Below are 21,383 nucleotides of genomic sequence, written 5' to 3'. Positions count from 1 at the left end.
GCGTAGAGTCGTAAATGTTTCGGGTATTTTGTCATTTCATACGATAGAAAAGCCAAAACGTGTGTTATCTCGATTTCTATCTGTCTGTCTGTCTGTCTGTAACACTCCTACACTCCGGGAAAACGACAAAACAGATTACTGTACGATGAAACTGTTTTAATATATTCTCTACATACGTGGGAAGGTTTATAATTACTTAAAACGTGTCTTTTTCCATTGGTAATAAAATCAAGGACACACAAAAACCCGGTTTTGTGCGATATTACACTCATTTTGTTTTAAGTTTTACCATATAAGTCAAGTGACATATTGTAAATTAAATAATATCCGCTGTCCCTGGAATATTTTACACCTAACACAAAATTGTGGAAATCTTTATCTGTGATAATATTTAACACGTTTTAAGATTATACTATAAACAATTTTACATTTTATACCACCATAATGTATTTAATTTTCGGTTCTTAGAATGTTGCTATTCTCAGTAAAGATAGTAAATGGTGTTTGGGTTATTTCTAACTGAAAATGTACTGTAGTATTTGACAATTTGAAGAGGGTAAGCACAAAGCTATTTAAAGGTAAATAGAATGCAAATAATGATATTGACTGTATAATGGGTGTCTTGTTACGTAATACGATATCATGAAATAGAGTTTCGGCCGTTCGTAATTTTTTAATTTACAAACATTGACGAAACTGATGTTGTATTTTAAAATTCGGTTTATGTTTATGTTAAATTAATTATAAGTAGTGAGAGTTTTGATTTATTTTTCATACTATTGAATGTACACTATAACAAACCATAAGAAAAGAGGACAGACTAATGTTTTTAAGAGAAAAGTGAAACATTTTGCTGCTTATGAATTTATATTAATGCTATTTGATACAGTTGGTAAAACCTCCATTTCAAGGAATTCCACAATGGCTAGAGTGCCTCAAGATTCCTCCCTAATTGTATGGGTCGAATGCACTATGGTTCACAAAGTCTCCATTGATCGGGACATTGAAAGATATTAGAAACAGCCCAACTACCATAGGGGAGTAACTGTGATGTTTTCTGGTGACTTTAGACAAACTCTGCCTGTTTTGGTGCAGGGAGGAGGGATCAATGCATCTCTGAAGCGATCCACTTTGTGGCCAACCATAGAACGCCTCTCACTCACATTAAAAATGAGAACTACTTGCATTGGTCAACGTGGAGTTGAGGAATTCCCAGATAGTCTTACAAAGGTTGGAGACATTAGAAAATATAAATAGGATAATAACCGCCTCTCCTTCACTTGGCGTTGTCAGATCACAAGAAAAACTTATAACCTTGACTATTCAGAAGTTCTTGAACCACTTAACATGGATAGTGCCTGGACCTGTGAATGTGCAATTCTAACACCTAAAAACGAGCAAGCAACACAGTTAAAATTTAGGCGATGGTTCCCTTCCACGTTAAGGAAAGTATAAATCAGTGAACGCTGTACCGAGAAAAGACGATGCTGTAAACTCTCAGGCAGAGTTTCTCAACTCGGTATCAACACCCGGTTTGCTTGCATAAGAACTTGCCCTGAAGGTTGGAGCTTCAGTAATGCTGCTAAGAAAGTTACATCCAGCCAAATTATGTAATGGAACCCATTTACGTATTCGCAGTCTCCCGTAATACGTCATTGAAGCAGAGATTCTCACTAGTTGTAGTACTGGTGAATTGGTATTTATCCAAATAATTCTATTAATTCCTAGCAACTACCCGTTAGAGTTCAAACGCTTACAGTTCCCCGTCACAGTTTGCTTCGCCATTGGTGAAAGATGGGGAATATCTAAATACTACAATTATTTAAACCCCTTCTCAAATGTTTAATTGTATTTTTTTAGATTCCATATTATTATCATCATTTTTAGTAGTTTAACTGTCATTATTTACATATAGCATTTTTTTAATACACCGTACTTACTATTGTATTATTATAACTCTTTCTTTTTTTTCATTACTTTACATTAAATGTTTGAATTTATATTTGACTTAAAAAGATTCCACATTTAATTGTTTGTAATGTTTATTTTATTCAACCCGTACGTAGAATGGGTACACAGCTAGTAATCCAATAAAACAAATCTTCATAAGTATAGTCATCTTTTCAAAACATACGGAAAACCGAAGTTGTATATCAAAATATGTGACTCCTAAGTCCACATTTAGTAATATTTATATTTATGACTTCAAACACAAACAGAAGGAAAAATTACACAATAAACAAAAAAACATAAACAAATTTATACCAAAATATATGTATCCCTAGTTTGTACACTAATTAACTTTTAAGTATCGCACTCTTCTTCTATCAGTAAATACAAGGACCCCTTGGTTACTTAACAAGTCTGGGTGCAGGCAAGTTAATTGTGAGCCAGGTACTCTGCGGTCCCAGGAATGAACGTCTTTGTCACAGGTGAGCTAATGAAACATTTGTATCTCGCTAGTTGGAACACTAATTAACTTTAAAGTGACTCAAATTCTACTTCATTAATTAATCAAAGTAAGTAAGGAAAACATATCTTCGTCATACAAATGAATCCGGTTTGTTAAATATCTAATTTACATGACAATGAGTGTAATAAGTAAAGTTAAGTTTGCATCTGTTAAGTTAAGTTTTAAGTTAAGTAATACACAGTTACTAAAAAAATCTTATATTTCAAGTTATTATCAACTACAACCCATCCTCACATCCTCAGCCTCTGATAGCAACATATTTGGTTTTGATAACAACCCGAAATATACCAACTTTTAGGTAATTGTGTATTATTTAGTGATGAGTAACCGTCAAACAAAGAATAATAATGATAATTCCATCACGGCATACCTGAATGAATTATAAGTTAAGGTTGGTAAGTTTAGTATTATTTAGTTTAAGTAACACTCGTTACTTTATTTCCAAAATTGATTAATACAGAAGTAAAATACCCCCGCCGCAGCAAACCTGCCGACTAAGCGAATTTCCATTTGTCTGAATTGATTTTCAGTTAAATATATTTTAATAACATTAGGTTTAACGAGTACCTAGGTTTGCTGCTACAAGGAAACTAATAAAGTATGTTTTTGAGTAAAATATTGATAGCTTAGTACAAAATAAATAAATTTGCCAAGTTTGATCAAAATATATTCATAAACAAGCAAACTACAACATTTGACAATATTCTCCATAAGAATAACATGGGAATTTTAAATTTACAATTTTTTTAATTTTCTCCGTTACTAATAATCGAACAAAAATACTTTTATATACTAAATTATTTGTTTTTTTAAGCTCTTTAAAAAAGTCTAAAGAGAAATTGAGAAATTTTGTGTTTTGAGGGTGAAAAGTGAGAAAAACCAATTTTTACCCCATAAAACCCCCCGTAAAGCCCCGTTCCCATGGTCCGATCGTGCTGGTTCGCGAACTCATTCAAGTTTATCCCGCTTTACACCTTTAAACCAAATTTCATCAAAATCGGACAAAAATTACTCAAGTTATCGCGTTCACGGACGTATATATATATATATATATATATACATATATAAAAATTTGAACGAATAGTGTTTTTGGCCTCTGGGGACATCAAAATGAAAAATTAAATCGGTCCCGGGTCTAGGTCTTACCGTGCCACCTACGGTAATAGCTACTTCCCTATAGGGAAATTCGCTAAAAAACATAAACCGGTAATATACTTCGGCAAAGGGACACCTTGATGGTTTGGTTAGCTACTGACTGAGGATGACTTGACTCTCCTAAGGTTGCCAACCCGTTCCCCGTGCCTTATTGAATAAGATTTCTTTCTCTGGAGCTATGTGAAGGATAGGACCGATAGGGCATACATACTGTAATTAGCTCCAAGAAAGAATACCATTATCAATTATTTAAGATGGGGACGCCACTAGGTGCATATTTTAACCCCAATATCAGTGAAGGATGAGTGGCGCGATATTGTACTCTTGATAGTGTGCTAAGGCCAACATGTTCCTTTGACACAGCTGTTAATTAATAGCCCATACAGCCAATGGCAACTAAGGGACCTATATTTTATTGTGGAATCCGAACTAAAGATTCGCGTTGCAGTGACAACACTAAGCCAGGATATGCGTACCAACGTTTGGATATAGTTTAAACATAGACTAGAAACATGTTTCGCTGAAAACGGACAGCACATTGAGCAACTTTAATAATATCAAACAAAACTAGAAAGCTTTCTCTTTCAATTCATGCAATTTGTAGAAGCATTCATGTATCTGTTAGTTCAATAAAGAATTTTAAAACCCGATGAATATTTTGTGGACACCTGGTACATACTTAAAAAGGTTAAAATGGATAGTTTGAAAATAAATTGTATCTTCATACAAATTATAAAACTATTCAAAAGAGATAATCAATAAAATGTCCAGATTTATTTCCCCCTCTTGTCTGGAAAGTGCACCTATCATGTCTACAAATAATTATCTGAACCTAAATAGTTTTACAAAAAGGTATTTTATTTATTTCTTATATATTTGTCAATATTGTTTAAAAATATATTGTCTCTCTGAACAAAACGCATTAATCTAGTTTGTAAATACGATTATCAACACAGGTAGCGGCAAGCAGAAATGAAGGAAACGAGCATCAATTTTCTAATTCATTTACGACATTTCATCTCCGTCGTTATTTCTGGTTTAATTACGCAACTTAGTGGCAACCATAATGTCTCGACGTTTCAGCAGAATCCGTTAAGGATAATAATTATTTCAGGCATAACTCTTTTGTAACTTTACATTAGGAGTTACTTTGGTATTATAATAAACACACCGATAACAACCACATCGAATTCCAAATAATATTTTAATAAGTTGAAATAACAAAATCTTCCTAACCTATAACGTAACCTATAGGTTGGATTATTAGGTGTGGTCGGTGCGATACCAAAGTACCCATTAGGAATTCGGTTTTAGTTCAAACTAATGCAGAAATTCCTGATCAAGCAACATACGATCATGTGTCAACGATCAGGTGTAGTTGTTATCATAAACAAGACGTTAAGTTTAATGAATGGTTGAACATTTCGTTTTCCGTAACCCAAACATATAAGCTGCTTGTACAAGTATGGATGAGATAAAATTACGATTCATGGCTTTTCATTATGTAGCAAACCCTGTATAATAGAGATGACAAATTGGCATGTCTAATTTACTAATGAAATTCAAGAGTTTTGCGTTTGTTGACATGTATAGAATAAAGAAATTAATAATTTTTAGCAACGGTTTCAATGTCAAATAAACTTTTGAAGCATAGTTCCAAAAAAAAAAAACATCGATATGTATAGCGTAGTGCAGTTAATTCTTTGAGTTATTTTGTATAGTCAAGTGGATAAAGGTACAATTTATCGGTTGGGGTCGCAACCTCTCCCACGGGTACCGTTACAAACCACGCCCTTTCCATTTGGCTTCACTTATGCGATGTGTCCAGCTAATTAGCCGCAACGACACTTAAACATTGAAATGAGTCAATATGTAATACAGCTTTGTTACTGAAATTCGCTCATAAATAAAGACCTTATTTATTTATTTCAAGGTTGAACCATAGGTTTGTTATGAAATGTTGTTTATTTAATTAATAATGAACAATTTATTGATCGATCAAGAATAATATCAGTAATATGAAAATCATCATAACAGGGTTCAGAGTGGTTGTTAAATAGCATCAATACAAATTTCGAGGTCCGTGAAGTTGGCGTACCCATATTAGCGTATCCACTTTTGATCATACCAATCGTTAGTTCATCGTTAGTTCTCGATAGTTCCCAAATTTTTTCGTTAGTTCTCAAAAAATAAAAAAGTTATAGCCGATTATAAGTGGGTACGCTAACTTCACACTTCCGGGTTCTAGCACGCGCCGTTTTCTGAGAAGAAATGTTTACATCTATATACCAATCGTTAGTTCTTCGTTAGTCCTCGATAGTTCCCAAATTTTTTCGTTAGTTCTCAAAAAATAAAAAAGTTATGAGGCATACAAAGTGGGTACGCTAACTTCACAATTGTACAATTTCCAGCGGGAACAGTTTTTTTTACTATAAATGCCTATATATATATACCAATCGTTAGTTCTTCGTTAGTTCTCGATAGTTCTCCAAAATTAACGTTAGTTCTCAAAAAATAAAAAAGTTACGAAGCATAAAAAGTGGGTACGCCAACTTCACAGTTATAGAATTTCCAGCGGGCACAGTTTTTTTACTATAAATACCTATATCTATATACCAATCGTTAGTTCTTCGTTAGTTCTCGATAGTTCTCCAATATTTACGTTAGTTCTCAAAAAATAAAAAAGTTAAGAGGCATACAAAGTGGGTACGCCAACTTCACAATTATAGAATTTCCAGCGGGCACAGTTTTTTTACTATAAATACGTATATCTATATACCAATCGTTAGTTCTTCGTTAGTTCTCGATAGTTCTCCAATATTTACGTTAGTTCTCAAAAAATAAAAAAGTTAAGAGGCATACAAAGTGGGTACGCTAACTTCACAATTGTACAATTTCCAGCGGGAACAGTTTTTTTACTATAAATGCCTATATCTATATACCAATCGTTAGTTCTTCGTTAGTTCTCGATAGTTCTCCAAAATTAACGTTAGTTCTCAAAAAATAAAAAAGTTACGAAGCATAAAAAGTGGGTACGCCAACTTCACAGTTATAGAATTTCCAGCGGGCACAGTTTTTTTTTACTATAAATGCCTATATCTATATACCAATCGTTAGTTCTTCGTTAGTTCTCGATAGTTCTCCAATATTTACGTTAGTTCTCAAAAAATAAAAAAGTTAAGAGGCATACAAAGTGGGTACGCACACTTCACAATTATAGAATTTCCAGCGGGCACAGTTTTTTTACTATAAATACCTATATCTATATACCAATCGTTAGTTCTTCGTTAGTTCTCGATAGTTCTCCAATATTTGCGTTAGTTCTCAAAAAATGAAAAAGTTACGAAGCATAAAAAGTGGGTACGCCAACTTCACAATTATAGAATTTCCAGCGGGCACAGTTTTTTTAAATAAAAATGCTTACATCTATATACCAATCGTTAGTTCTTTGTTAGTTCTCGATAGTTCTCCAATATTTACGTTAGTTCTAAAAAAAAAAATAAAAAAGTTACGAGGCATACAAAGTGAGTACGCTGACTTCAAAATTATAAAATTTCCAATGGGCACCGTTTTCCGACTAAAAACGCTTAAATCTATATACCAATTTTTAGTTCCATGCATTGTAATTTGATTCATCTTCACACAATGAAAATCAAAGTAACACTGACATTAGAATAACTATCACATTATGATTCTCTCGAAGAGAAAGGATTGCTTATCAGTTCCAGGATAGCGCTTATCTGTGATATCCGCAATAGTAGTTGCAGGTGTCACTCGGTTAGATTATTTTTAGGAGTGATAATTTTGATTACGTTATCAAAATGATTAACAGTTGAATATGTTCAGTTAATTAGAACATCCAAAAAAGACAACGCTTCCAAAAATTGGTTTTAGATAAGCAATGAAATCATATTTATACCTACTTAGTTGTGTGAAAAACTGCATTTTATAAAAAGTCCATCATGGAAACAAAATAAACTATCCATCAAAACGAAAACCAGAGTCTGCTAAGTAAAATGGTATAAAGTAATTTATAAGCAGTGACTATTTGAATTGGATTAAGCAGATAAAATATGTACGATCAAAGAACTTCTGTTTGGTTAATTAAACTAATCGTTTGTATTGTTTGTATTTGTTTGTGTTCGGTATTAGTATTATAAAATTACATCATTAAACGTAACACGTTACGAGTGACAGTTGCACGGATCGAGACTGGAAGGTCATACGGACTTGAACAAACTGGAGACTGGAGTAGTGGATGGAATAAATGTGTACAACACATTACTAGCATGGCGTATTGGGTATGGCGGGGTCGAGACAATATTTATTTAGTTGTATAGTAGTATACTGTAAGCATTTTTCGTTGAATGAAGGTGCGCGCTGGAAATCAGAAGCATTAAATAAGTTTATCTATTGATTATTGGCTATACGTATTTTTATTTAATTTTTTTAGAACTAACAAAATAATTGAGTGAGCCCATCTTACGATTAATATTAAGATATAGGCTCTTTTAGTCAGACAAGGGTGCACGCTAGGAATGATTTGGGTTTGAGGTTGGCATAACCACGTTTAAGACCTTATTGCCTTTTTATTTTTTAAGAACTAGTAATAATATTGGGGAACTAACACGACATAACGAAGAACTAAAAATTGGTAAATATATATAAGCGTTTTTAGTCAGAAAACGGTGCCCGCAGGAAATTTTATAAATTTGAAGTCAGCGTACTCACTTTGTACGCCTCGTAACTTTTTAATTTTTTTGAGAACTAACGTAAATATTACAGAACTATCGAGAACTAACGAAGACCTAACAATTGGTATATAGATACAGGCATTTATAGTCAGAAAACAGTGCCCGCTGGAAATTCTATAGTTGTGTAGTTGGCGTACCCACTTTTTATGCTTCGTAACTTTTTAATTTTTTGAGAACTAACGTTAATTTTGGAGAACCTTCGAGAACTAACGAAGAACTAACGATTGGTATATAGATATAGGTATTTATAGTAAAAAAACTGTGCCCGCTGGAAATTCTATAATTGTGAAGTGTGCGTACCCACTTTGTATGCCTCTTAACTTTTTTATTTTTTGAGAACTAACGTAAATATTGGAGAACTATCGAGAACTAACGAAGAACTAACGATTGGTATATAGATATAGGCATTTATAGTAAAAAAACTGTGCCCGCTGGAAATTTTATAACTGTGAAGTTGGCGTACCCACTTTTTATGCTTCGTAACTTTTTTATTTTTTGAGAACTAACGTTAATTTTGGAAAACTATCGAGAACTAACGAAGAACTAACGATTGGTATATAGATATAGGCATTTATAGTAAAAAAACTGTTCCCGCTGGAAATTGTACAATTGTGAAGTTAGCGTACCCACTTTGTATGCCTTAACTTTTTTATTTTTTGAGAACTAACGTAAATATTGAAGAACTATCGAGAACTAACGAAGAACTAACGATTGGTATATAGATATAGGTATTTATAGTAAAAAAACTGTGCCCGCTGGAAATTCTATAATTGTGAAGTTGGCGTACCCACTTTGTATGCCTCTTAACTTTTTTATTTTTTGAGATCTAACGTAAATATTGGAGAACTATCGAGAACTAACGAAGAACTAACGATTGTTATATAGATATAGTCATTTATAGTAAAAAAAACTGTGCCCGCTGGAAATTCTATAACTGTGAAGTTGGCGTACCCACTTTTTATGCTTCGTAACTTTTTTATTTTTTGAGAACTAACGTTTATTTTGGAGAACTATCGAGAACTAACGAAGAACTAACGATTGGTATATAGATATAGGCATTTATAGTAAAAAAACTGTTCCCGCTGGAAATTGTACAATTGTGAAGTTAGCGTACCCACTTTGTATGCCTTAACTTTTTTATTTTTTGAGAACTAACGTAAATATTGAAGAACTATCGAGAACTAACGAAGAACTAACGATTGGTATATAGATATAGGTATTTATAGTAAAAAAACTGTGCCCGCTGGAAATTATATAATTGTGAAGTTGGCGTACCCACTTTGTATGCCTCTTAACTTTTTTATTTTTTGAGATCTAACGTAAATATTGGAGAACTATCGAGAACTAACGAAGAACTAACGATTGTTATATAGATATAGTCATTTATAGTAAAAAAAACTGTGCCCGCTGGAAATTCTATAACTGTGAAGTTGGCGTACCCACTTTTTATGCTTCGTAACTTTTTTATTTTTTGAGAACTAACGTTAATTTTGGAGAACTATCGAGAACTAACGAAGAACTAACGATTGGTATATAGATATAGGCATTTATAGTAAAAAAACTGTTCCCGCTGGAAATTGTACAATTGTGAAGTTAGCGTACCCACTTTGTATGCCTCATAACTTTTTTATTTTTTGAGAACTAACGAAAACATTTGGGAACTATCGAGGACTAACGAAGAACTAACGATTGGTATATAGATGTAAACATTTCTCCTCAGAAAACGGCGCGTGCTAGAACCCGGAAGTGTGAAGTTAGCGTACCCACTTATAATCGGCTATAACTTTTTTATTTTTTGAGAACTAACGAAAAAATTTGGGAACTATCGAGAACTAACGATGAACTAACGATTGGTATGATCAAAAGTGGATACGCTAATATGGGTACGCCAACTTCACGGACCTCAAATTTCGGCAAGCAAAATAATTGTTAGAATGATTATAGAATTTACGGTGAATGTTTTCTGGCATCGGTACTTGGGGGTGTTTTTAGTTTTGTTTATCGCTTCAACTATTGTATTAGTAGCAATTACTTTAGTTCTTGTGGATGCTAATTAAAAGGTATTTGATAAAATAATATTATAATTATAATGCATAAAAATTAAATAAATAACTTCAGAAAAAGTGTGCGGGTGTAAAAAAAAATACAACTGGTTAAAATAAGTTTCTGCCAAATAGCAATAAGATTATTTTTTGCTTCAGTATTTTTATTTAACTGTGTACAATTTTCAGTTTTAATATTGTTCGTGAATATTAAAACTTTTTTAAATTTTAAAGAATGAAAAACATTGATCAATTAATGCAATAATAGTGGTAAATATTTAAATTGGGTCCTGTGTTTGGCCGTATTCTCTTAAAGTCTATTAAAATCGTAAATGTACTCACTATATCATCGGTTGAGATCTCCCAAAGGGTAAAAATAGTTTCATATCTTCGGTTGAACGCTATAAACCAACAAACCACAGCAAGGGAGTTGCAATGACAGCTTTGTCAACTTCATCTTGTGACAACACTATCATATTAGTTCAAATTCATTAACAGTGCATATCAATCGAGAAGGGGTAGCCATATTTATTTTCTTACCAAAAATACAATTATGCGCATTTTTGTACATACCTCCGCCGGGTATGTACATAATCTCGTTCTACATTGAGTTGCGAACAAATTTGTATTTCTGAGTTTTTCCCCAACTATTGCTTATGGGTTATTTTAAATCTTCAAAGTAGGTTATCCTAATTAATATTTAATGTGTTTCACCAGAGAGAAGGAGTAGTGAAGAGTTTGTAGTCGGAGTCAGTGAGTGTAAGAGAGAAGCTCTCACAAGAGACTCTCATCATTATCTTTGAACTCTCGTCCCAGATTAAAAGTATTAAGAGCACTCGTCACTTTCAAAAGCTTCCTTGCATTCTGCTCAGTAAAAATATATAACTATTAGCTATTGCGAACTACTTTATATCACTCGTTGTTTAAGTTATTACTTGCAATTTTTTTACCTATTAAGAGTTATCGTTGGACTATCTGATAAAAGGTCACTTTGGGCTCAATTAAAAAGTATTTAATAATTAATTTCAATTAAATGTTACGTGCAATTCTACTTATTTTATTCAAATTAAGGTTAATGGAAAACATATTTTAGCTAAGTTAACCTTCCGATGTTTGTCAGTGAGTTTATCTCAACATAACATCGTTGTTTAACAACATCATGTTGTGATAACTCTTACATGAGAGGAATCAGCAAGATTTACTTTAGGGTTTACTGGTACTCTTGATAAATATAACTATAATTGTTCATCCCACGCTTCCAGAGACTTAAATGATAAATCATAAGACCTAGAATATCGTAATATTTTTAAAACATTTGACACTTTATATTTTTAGGAGAAATTGTATGTCATATAAATTCAATACTCCTTTTCATAAAATATAACTCTCAATTATACGGATAACGAAAACAACAAATACAAAAAAATCAAATCAATTGAAATTATTTATGGATTTTTCAAAGAGGACTGACGTGAATAATTTAAACTTGAAAAGAAGTAAATGCAACGGTTTTTTTAAGTAAATGTATTAAATGCATTTGGATCTATGAATACGAGGGTAAAGTAGGTATACTTACTTTAACCCAATTACAAAATACAATTAAATAGTTGAGCAGAAATTGCAACACGTATTTCTAGCGTTAAATCCTCTTCCAATTGGTGCTCAGTACCGTGATGGAAACACAATTAATGGAGAGGCGAGAAAATCCCTAATTTCAACTGACTGTGTCTATCAAACCAACATCAATACACAACCTACACCATATGTCTGGTTGTTAGCTATGTACCGATAGCCTATTTTTCGTTGGCTACTATGCGACCTTTCCATGATTAGGTATTCTGTAAGTAAGTTATTTTAATTTTCAATTGATTACTAACTTACCCCCCAATATTAATATGTGTTTTTTATTCAAAAGACGGTAATAAATAATTGTTGTGATACTAAAATAGTACAAGTAAATGAAACACAGAAATTACAGTAAACAAATGTATAAATGTTAACAACGTAATTGTGTTATAGTGAAATTCCGTGAAAAAAGTGAGTCTTGTATTATGAGCAATTAGAGTGAGCTAAGTTAATTATTTGGCTGCTAAGACTGGCTGTTACTGAGCCAAGGTCATTAGTTAATGGCCAATGACAGACAACAATCAAGGCGATATTGTTAGACCCGCGTCAGACCACAAACCACATATCAGGGCTGAGTAGCAGACATCAATGTTAGTTGTTATATAAGGACAATGTACATTGTGCTATTAAATGTAATTAAATGTAAACGTTGTAATGTTGTAATGTTGTTGGTTAAACGTGTAATATATCAACCATGCTAGGTACGAAAACATGATAAATCGATACACTAAAGTATAACTAACTGTATTATGTGTTTCATTGGTTGTATTGTATACATCTGTAATTTACCAAAATACTTGCATTAGATGTATGAACTGCTTTGTCATTAAATCACTAGGCTTTGAATCATAATTAACTTGTACAGTGTTCTCAAATATTTTCAAAAGATTTGCAAATAAGTACCCGACAAAAAATGTTTTTGCAAATATGAATGATCTGCATTGCACTGGGTTCGCAAGGAGTTGGAGGAAAAAAACGCAAGAAAAGAAAAACGTCAAATTAATTGACTCAATTGGGGAAATATAGTACTACAGACCCGAACTTAATAACAACGCTAAAATTATACTCTTTATAATTTTAAACGGCCGCCGTTTTGGCTAAGATGGACACTTTTGATTTGGCTTCGTGATACTGTGAGATATATTTGGGGAAACTTGTTCTTCAGCCACTTTCAATCGACTTTTTTTCGATATGATTTATTACTAACTTATGATAATTTAAAAACAAAACCAATAAAATCTATGATAATCGCTAATGCTGTTTTTTTAAAAGGTTGGTGACCTCTTTTAACCAACACTGGGCTTGTTATTTTGCAAACACGTATTTTAATCTTAACTTTTAATCATTATTTGACAGCCAGGACACAAACCCAGGTTTTACAAGGACACGTTATTTTATGTTTGTAATTGTATGAAAATGTATAGGGTGCTAAACATAGCGCAATGACAATAGTGACAAAAGTATGTTAACTGGGTTCAGAGGAGCCGTTAAAAAGTATTAATACAAATTGCGGCAAACACAATTCATTATTATCGCTCTTTCGGGAATGTTTTCTCTAATTGGCTTCATCACAATATGTGTCAGTCAACGCGAACGAATTTAATATTTATACCCTTTTGTGTTTTATTGCAGCATAAAAAGTATAAAAACGGATGATATCAGAACGAATGAATTTTATTTTCTCGGTAATTGTGTTGTTACAAGCTATTTTCATTTTTGATCATTCTCTTACAACAACGAAGCATATACCAAACCAATTATTGCAATAACATACTGTATTTAAAAAACTACTTAGCGGTTTAATAGTTTATTTTATCATAGTGGTGCATAAAACTTCCCCTAGGGTAGAAATTCCTTCAGAACTTTGGTTGAACGCTATAAACCCACAAACCACAGCAAGGGAGTGGCAATGACAGCTTTGTCAAGTTCATCTCGTGACAACGACATTCTTGTTTGTTAGACTAAAATAAAATAGTGCACATTAACCGAGTAAAGAAACTAAAGACATTGAAAGGGGACTTGTATGGGCGTTTCCAAACTTTCCAAAACATAATTGGTAAGGCTCGTGGTACTATACAGGGTGTTTATTTTTTATTTTTACATCGCTTCTTTATTTATGTAAATACTGCAATATATATGCAGTTTGCAGGAATCGTCTATTGATGTATTCAACCCCCCTTCCCAACCAACCCTTAACTTAAAATTGTTAATTTGCAAGGTACCCCTTGTGACAAATCAAATGAAAGGGAATGAAAAAGAAAGTTATTGGTGTATGTATTTTTGAAATATAATTATAGATTTGTGAGATACTTCACTTTTTTTCTCAACACACCCTTATCCTAAAATCTTATCATCTTATGGTACCCATTGTAACATATCAAATGAAAGGGAGTGAAAAAAGACAACCTTAAGTGAAAGAATTTTTGAAATCGGATTATAAATTAGTGAGGTATTTTACGATTTGTAACTAATACTTGCAATGTAAATTTAAATATGGTCAGTTTTAAAATATTCATTATTATTAAAAATACATCAATGTTGTAAATACTTACTATTATATAAAGTACGTTCTTACTTATCTTCTTACCTACCAAGTAATTGTTTTCCTTGAAGTAAGCCACAAACCACAGCTATCAGTATAATATTTACAGATCGGGAAATATCTAAAAAATCTTTAACCTGATTTCAAATTTCCGTTAAAATCTTGAAAAAGCCTTTCCATCACTCCTTACCGAAAGTAACGATTTTCGATAATAGCTGTTATCAAAGAAATTTTTGTTTCCCAAGCTCTAATATAGAGTGAGGGGAAAAAATCTGCTGATTTTCCCTCGCTCTAAATTTACTTTTCATACCACTCGTTTGGTTCTCAATTTATCCACTACGCGCGCTCGTGTTTTGTTACGTTTATTTTAATGTTTGAAATCAGCTGTTTTTTGGATTGTTGTACAATCCAAACAATCCAAATGTATACGGAAACAGACGTTAGTTGGTATGTTGTGTTTTAGCATAGTGTGTGTTTAAAATTGCTCAAAGTATTACTGATGATTTGATAAAAACAACTTCGGAGGTAAATCATCACCTTCCACCAGAGAAATCAAGGGAAAGTTAAGAAGAGGAATTGAGAAAGTTTAGAAACTGGTACAAATGACAATATGTTAAGTCAATAATATGTTAAGACTGTCTATTTTCATTAGAGTCAATTACGTCATTTGTGCAGCACCATAAGTTAAGAATATTTATTTACATTAGAGCTAATTACGTAATTTGTTTTCACTAATGATCCATACTTCTATTCCATGCTTTCTATTGTTTTAATTTGTTGAATACCCTCATGGTACTTATTTATTTAAATACAACAATAGAGTCATATGTTGTTTTATGGCTTATAAGCTATTTTCAGTTTATATTTTAACTAGTGTACATGTCGCTCGAAATCGAGCAATTGCAAAGAAGTAAAGTAGTTACAGTATTTGAAAACAAATAACTTATTTAAAAAACGAATAAAAGTCATAATTTACGGTGAGTTTAAAAGACTCAACTCATAGGTTACGTACCTAACAGTTCCATATAATCAAAATTTCTTGTAAATATTTTATTATTTTTCAAAAGCTGATCTGGTTTTTTAGTGTATTCTACAAATCTTTCCCACTTATAACCACGTTAGGTTGTCCATGTTGATCTTCGTCAGTGATAATGTAGTCTGTGTAGTAGGCCTACTACCCGTTGTCACCAGTACGTTTACAAATTTCAGTCATTTTTTATAGCGATAACATTTTTTTTACATTACTTAAGAACTGTCAGATTTTCTGAATAACCTCTCTGTCACAATTTTATTTGCTTCAATTGGTATTAATTTGGCTAGTTGCTGTTATAACGCAAGTTATATTTACCTGAAAAAAATTCAGAATTGAAAAAGGCTTAATGTTGTTCAGATGGTTTTTTTTTGTTTCCCTTAAATGTGAATAATGAAAACCCTTAGTTTTATTAAGGTTTCTTGGATGTAGTCATATTATTTTTAAATCACTTGACTTTTATGAAAACATATATTTAATGTCCTTACCGTACCAGTTTAATTCAGCCTTGGAGTGTTTTCCTTTGACAATCATCATAAAGTTAGGTCCGTGTTTCCTACAAAATAGTAACACTTAGCTAACATCCTTGTTCATTGTTTGTAGCAATCTTCATATTGTAGGATGATAACTTCTAGGATGATAACGATAGTAAAGGTTTCTTTTATCTCTATTTCTTCTACTTGGTGGCTTTCTATGACTTTCCTATGATTCCATGGTTAAAATAATCGGTTCTTTCAATGGGTGCTCAAGAAATACAGTACCCAGTCAATTCATTATTCTTTTTTGGTAAAATATATCAAATTGCCCAGGCTTTCTCGATTTTTTTACATTGTAATATGTACGAATGTAAATTAACGTAGTAAATATTTAATTTCAACAAAATAATTAAATGTGCCCAATGCGTTTCGTTGGATTCAAAAATAAATAACTGCAATTAAATTATACGGCTGATCAAAATGTAAACAATTACGATCTTCATAGGGATAAAATGAGAACTCTAAAAGCAACTGAGGCAGAGCCCAAGGGACCTTTTCAAAAAATTAAGGCCAGTTTGCAAATATACGCGACACGCTCTTTCCAATGAGACGTCAATGGATAAAATCGGTTAAGAAATGGCAGAGGAGTTCAACCGACAAAGTTTCATGTGGCGTATTAATGATATAGATTTGCAGGTTTATTTGGTAAAGTTAGTGGTGTTATGGCAGTTAATTTAGCTTGCGTTATATGTGAGACAAACTTTTGGGACGTTGCCACGTTTAACAGAGATTAAATTGTGGACTTTCCATTGGATCACAGAATATTAAAAGGACAGACAGAGTTGCGGGCAGTGCGTTGCAATATTATACGTAGACAGAGAAAAACTAGTTTCGTTACAACAAAAGAGTTTTATTTCAGAAAAAAGAGTCAATCCAACTGGAAAAGGAGCGCAAAAGTCAGCTCTTTTTTGGATGGATCAAAGCTCGATTTGGTAAGTTGTGGCGGATGGTGATTTACCTTTTGCATCACAACCCACTTCGTCAAAGCTTTTTGGAGAACAGTTTATTGGGACCAAATACAGCAGTTGATAGGTTTAGTTTTACAGAGAAGTATTGATCCATCACAATAAACAGAACAGAGCAAAGATCGGCGGTCCGGGTTGTGTAGTCGAGATCGACGAGGCCAAGTTTGGCAAGCGTAAGTATAACCAATGCAGGATCATGAAAGAACAGTGGGTGCTCGGTATCCCAGTACCTGACCGTAGCAGGACAACTCTGGTAAGACTAAGTGTTGGCCAACGTCCAACCAGGTTCAATTATAATAACAGACTGCTGGCGCGCGTAATATACGCTTAAAAGCCGATTTGAGTACTTAACCTTGAGCAAAAACCTTGTCGACCCATCCAGCCTACCGCACCCACAGGTTTTTTTCCACTGCCCTCCGATCTGTAGGCTACAACCTGTCAAACTAATAACCTTAAACGCATCTAAAAACACATATTGATGACTGATCAGTGGCTAGCATGGATATTGTTTTTAGCCTGAAACCAAGATATTCCTAAAAATTTAAAGGAAATCATAGGAGCCGTTTTTTAAATCATTGTGTGCAAATGTTACTCCTATGATAGTATAGATTATAAAGAAACAAACAAAATTCTAAAAATTCAATTCCCTCGAAACGAAAAATCATATATAGTCCAGTCAATGAATGCTCAAAAGAGGGGTGTAGAGGACATGGAGAGGGGAAAATTTTTTTTCTGCGGGAATGTGTTCGGGGTAGTTAGAAGATAAAAATACCAAAAGTCCCCGCCCCTGGCCCTGCTGCTTCAGCGGTGGGAGGGGGAGAAAGACCCCATTTTTTAGTTTTTTACTTCTACACTGAAAACCGTGCATCGTACGAAAAATATTTAAATTAAAAAAAGAAAGCTGATTAAATTCTCTACAAGAATGGTCACATTCATTTCTTATGTATATGCATTAGTTTTAAAGATATTCTCAAAATAATATTAAAACTATTTCCTAAATTGATTTTTCAGAATTTTTTTTTAAACAAATTCATATAATCGAATAGCCTGCTGTTGCTTTACATTAATAAGGATAGAAAACAGGTTTTGGAGCACTAACCTATATAATATAATATATCCAACGTATATATTGTGTTAAAAATAGTTTAAGGTAAACGCACCAGTAGCTGACAGTATAAGAAACTATACGCACTTAATAATCCGTGGTGTTGAATAAATAGGAACTAAAGAGATATTACGGATTTTATGTGATTCTAAATTTAGTGTAGTTTTCAAATTTGTCATACAAAAAGGGGCTTTTAAATATATTTTATTACATTTTTAAACTTAATTCAACCATTGTACGTGTTCCAGTGGCTGACAGTGAAAAAAGTTCTTGTACCAGTAGCTGACTGTCAGTTGTCCCAGTAGCTGACACTGGAACTATAAATGTAATAGCTGCTAAACCTAAGGGTTTTATAATTTATAAGACGAATAAAATCTAACTTAATAATTAAATTATAAAATCATGTAAAACGTTATTAAAAAAATTTATTTTACATATTTTAAAATAAAAAATATTTACATTAAAAAAATTAATTAAAAAATTACCATGAGACCTACGGTAATAGCTCTATTTCCAATAGGGAAATTCGTTAAAGTAGTTATGGGGTCACTCAATAGGGGTTGTTGTTGAAAAAAATAAGTCACTCCCACCCCCTACCCTGTTAAAGGGGTTGAAAAAATATTGTTGATTAAAAAAATTGCGGAACCTATGTCAACAATCAATTCCACAAACAGAATATTTCTATCTATTTCGGTTTTAAAAATACAGATTTCTTTCCATTATTTGTGAAATTGGTGCTTTTCACGTACAATAAATCAAATTTTGGAATATCCGCCATTTGGGCTAGGAGTGAGATATTCACCTCGGATTTGCGTCATTGTGTTTCTTTTGACAAACTCTTCAAAATGAGGGGTCACTCAATAGGGGTTGCTATTTGAAAAAAATAAGTCACCCCCTACCACCTACCCTGTTAGGGGGGTAAAAAAATATTTTTCATGTGAAAAATTGCGGAATCTTTGTTAACTATTATTGCCACAAATAGAATATTTCTATCTATTTCGGTTTTAAAAATACAGATTTGTTTCCATACTTAATTTACACACTGTATAGCATAGCTTGACGATAGGATAAGCCAAATACTTATTTGCCCACCTGGGACTAGTGGCGTCCCCATTTTAAATTGATTTGATTGACTGGTATTTGAATTGCTACAATTGACTACTCTTTCCAAGTAGGTCTACTAACTAAATACCACAATATTTATTATATCATTATTATTTAGATGTCGGGGTAAGATGTCATTGGGATTGTATCGCTGAATGAAGAGGTCAAATCCGTGTTGAATAACATGACACTTTTAGTGAAACTGTTTCCCCATATTTGCCACTGTTGATAGCTTTGCTGGGTAAGTAAAATGGTTTAATTGAATAGCCTTAACATTTGCTTAATGCGACAGCAGTGTATAGGTAGAAACCGGCTGCGCATATGTGCGTCGCTGGTCTATATGAATGAAGAATTTGGTACTAAATAGCTTATTGCAGTGATGAACTTATGTTCTAAGTTCAATAATCAAGATATTCATCTCAGAGTAATACACAATTACAATATGTTTCATCAGACGTACACATTGCAGATAGTACCCAAAGACGTTTTCATTACATTCGATGGATGGAGCACTAATGCTGCCTAAGTAAGGTCTAGACCGTATGGACGAGCTCCTCCGTGATTTAAGAGACAGAAACTTAAGATTTGGAGGAAGAATAATGATTTTAGGGACACTGTATAGTAATAAAAGCTAAGATTATCACTAGCGAACACTCTGGCCGAGATGTTCACATACCGAGAATCACCCTTGATTCAAGCAAGTCTCAGCCAGGGAGTTCACCACACCAATTCCTTATTTGGCCAGCCTTTACAATGACAATTCATAAGTTTCAAGGACGAACATTCACGTCATTTTAAACATGGTATGTTGTACGTTGCGTGTTACATTACATGGTAAAGCCAAGTAAAGCGTAGTGGTTGCCTTGAACGTGGTTGGGCTACCCCTGTTGTCACAATCGTAAAGTATAGGTAGTGTGGACCGAAGTAAAAAATAGGACAATTTTTTAAAACATTGAAAGATTATCGGTAGGCTCATTTGCCAAGATGCATACCGGCTGAAGTAATGGTCATACAAAAAAGTCTTTAGGAAGGATTTTGTAGAGAATTTAATAAGCTTTAATTCAATTCCAAAGTTTTGTGTCCAGGCTTTACAGTTTCACAAAGATTTTAAATATAAAAATATCATATTTTGCGTAAATGTTGTATTTTTGTCTGTAAAAGTATTCGACAAGAGAGTTGATGTTGATCTCCTTACCATATTCCAGAGGGTCTGCGTTACAAAACAATCAGATGAACAATTGAAGCAGCATTTTGCGGATGAGCTAGCACCGTATCCACTGTCCTTAGTCACTGAGGAAGGAATGTGCAGGGGCACAAAATCTTCCTTCTATTCAGCATTTACACCGCTCATTGAAAACCTCATCCCAGGAAACGAAGCGTTCATAGTGATTGATGGTGGTTACATCTTATCCAAGGTTATCTGGCATCGAAATGATTCAGTCAGATCCATTGTGGTGGGATACATCAGCTATGTTTTACTTTTAACCACTTTGGTAAAAACGTTGCTGTGGTGCTTGGTTTGGTATTTAAATACATCAATTTTAAGAGGACGCCGATGCTGATACAGTGTGGACTTCCCTCTCCAAGAGTTTATCGTTCGATCAGGTTTTTTATCATTGGGGAGGATGTCGACCTACTGGTGCTCCTCAACGGATTAAGCTCTGAACAGACGAATGTGTACTTCCAGAAAGGTGGGAAAGGTGGATCAGAGGGTGCCCAATATCCAGCAAATTCTTTCACATGTGGAGAAATGCATGTTCCACGGGAGATGGTTTTGTTCCTGCATGCTATTAGTAGGTGTGACACCACATCTGCCCTTTTCTGGCAAAGCAAGATGAAGTGGTGTAACGTCCTAAAAAAAACCCCAAATGGATAGACCTCGCCAGCATTTTCTTTGACCCAAACACCAACCACGAAAAAGTAGGAAATGCTGGCGAGAAGATTTTAACTAACCTCTATGGAGAGTACAAGGGAACGCTGAACTTTCTGAGATATTCAGCATTTGTAAAATCGGCAGCAACTGCAAAAGTCAACCTTGCCCGCCTCCCCCC

The sequence above is a fragment of the Macrosteles quadrilineatus genome, unplaced genomic scaffold (assembly GCF_028750875.1).
Source record: "Macrosteles quadrilineatus isolate MER2022 unplaced genomic scaffold, UCM_ALF_1.0 Scaffold_2__2_contigs__length_208266976, whole genome shotgun sequence".
Taxonomy (NCBI): Eukaryota; Metazoa; Arthropoda; class Insecta; order Hemiptera; family Cicadellidae; genus Macrosteles; species Macrosteles quadrilineatus.
The sequence above is the reverse complement of the archived record's forward strand: the minus strand, read 5'-3'. Positions refer to the sequence as shown.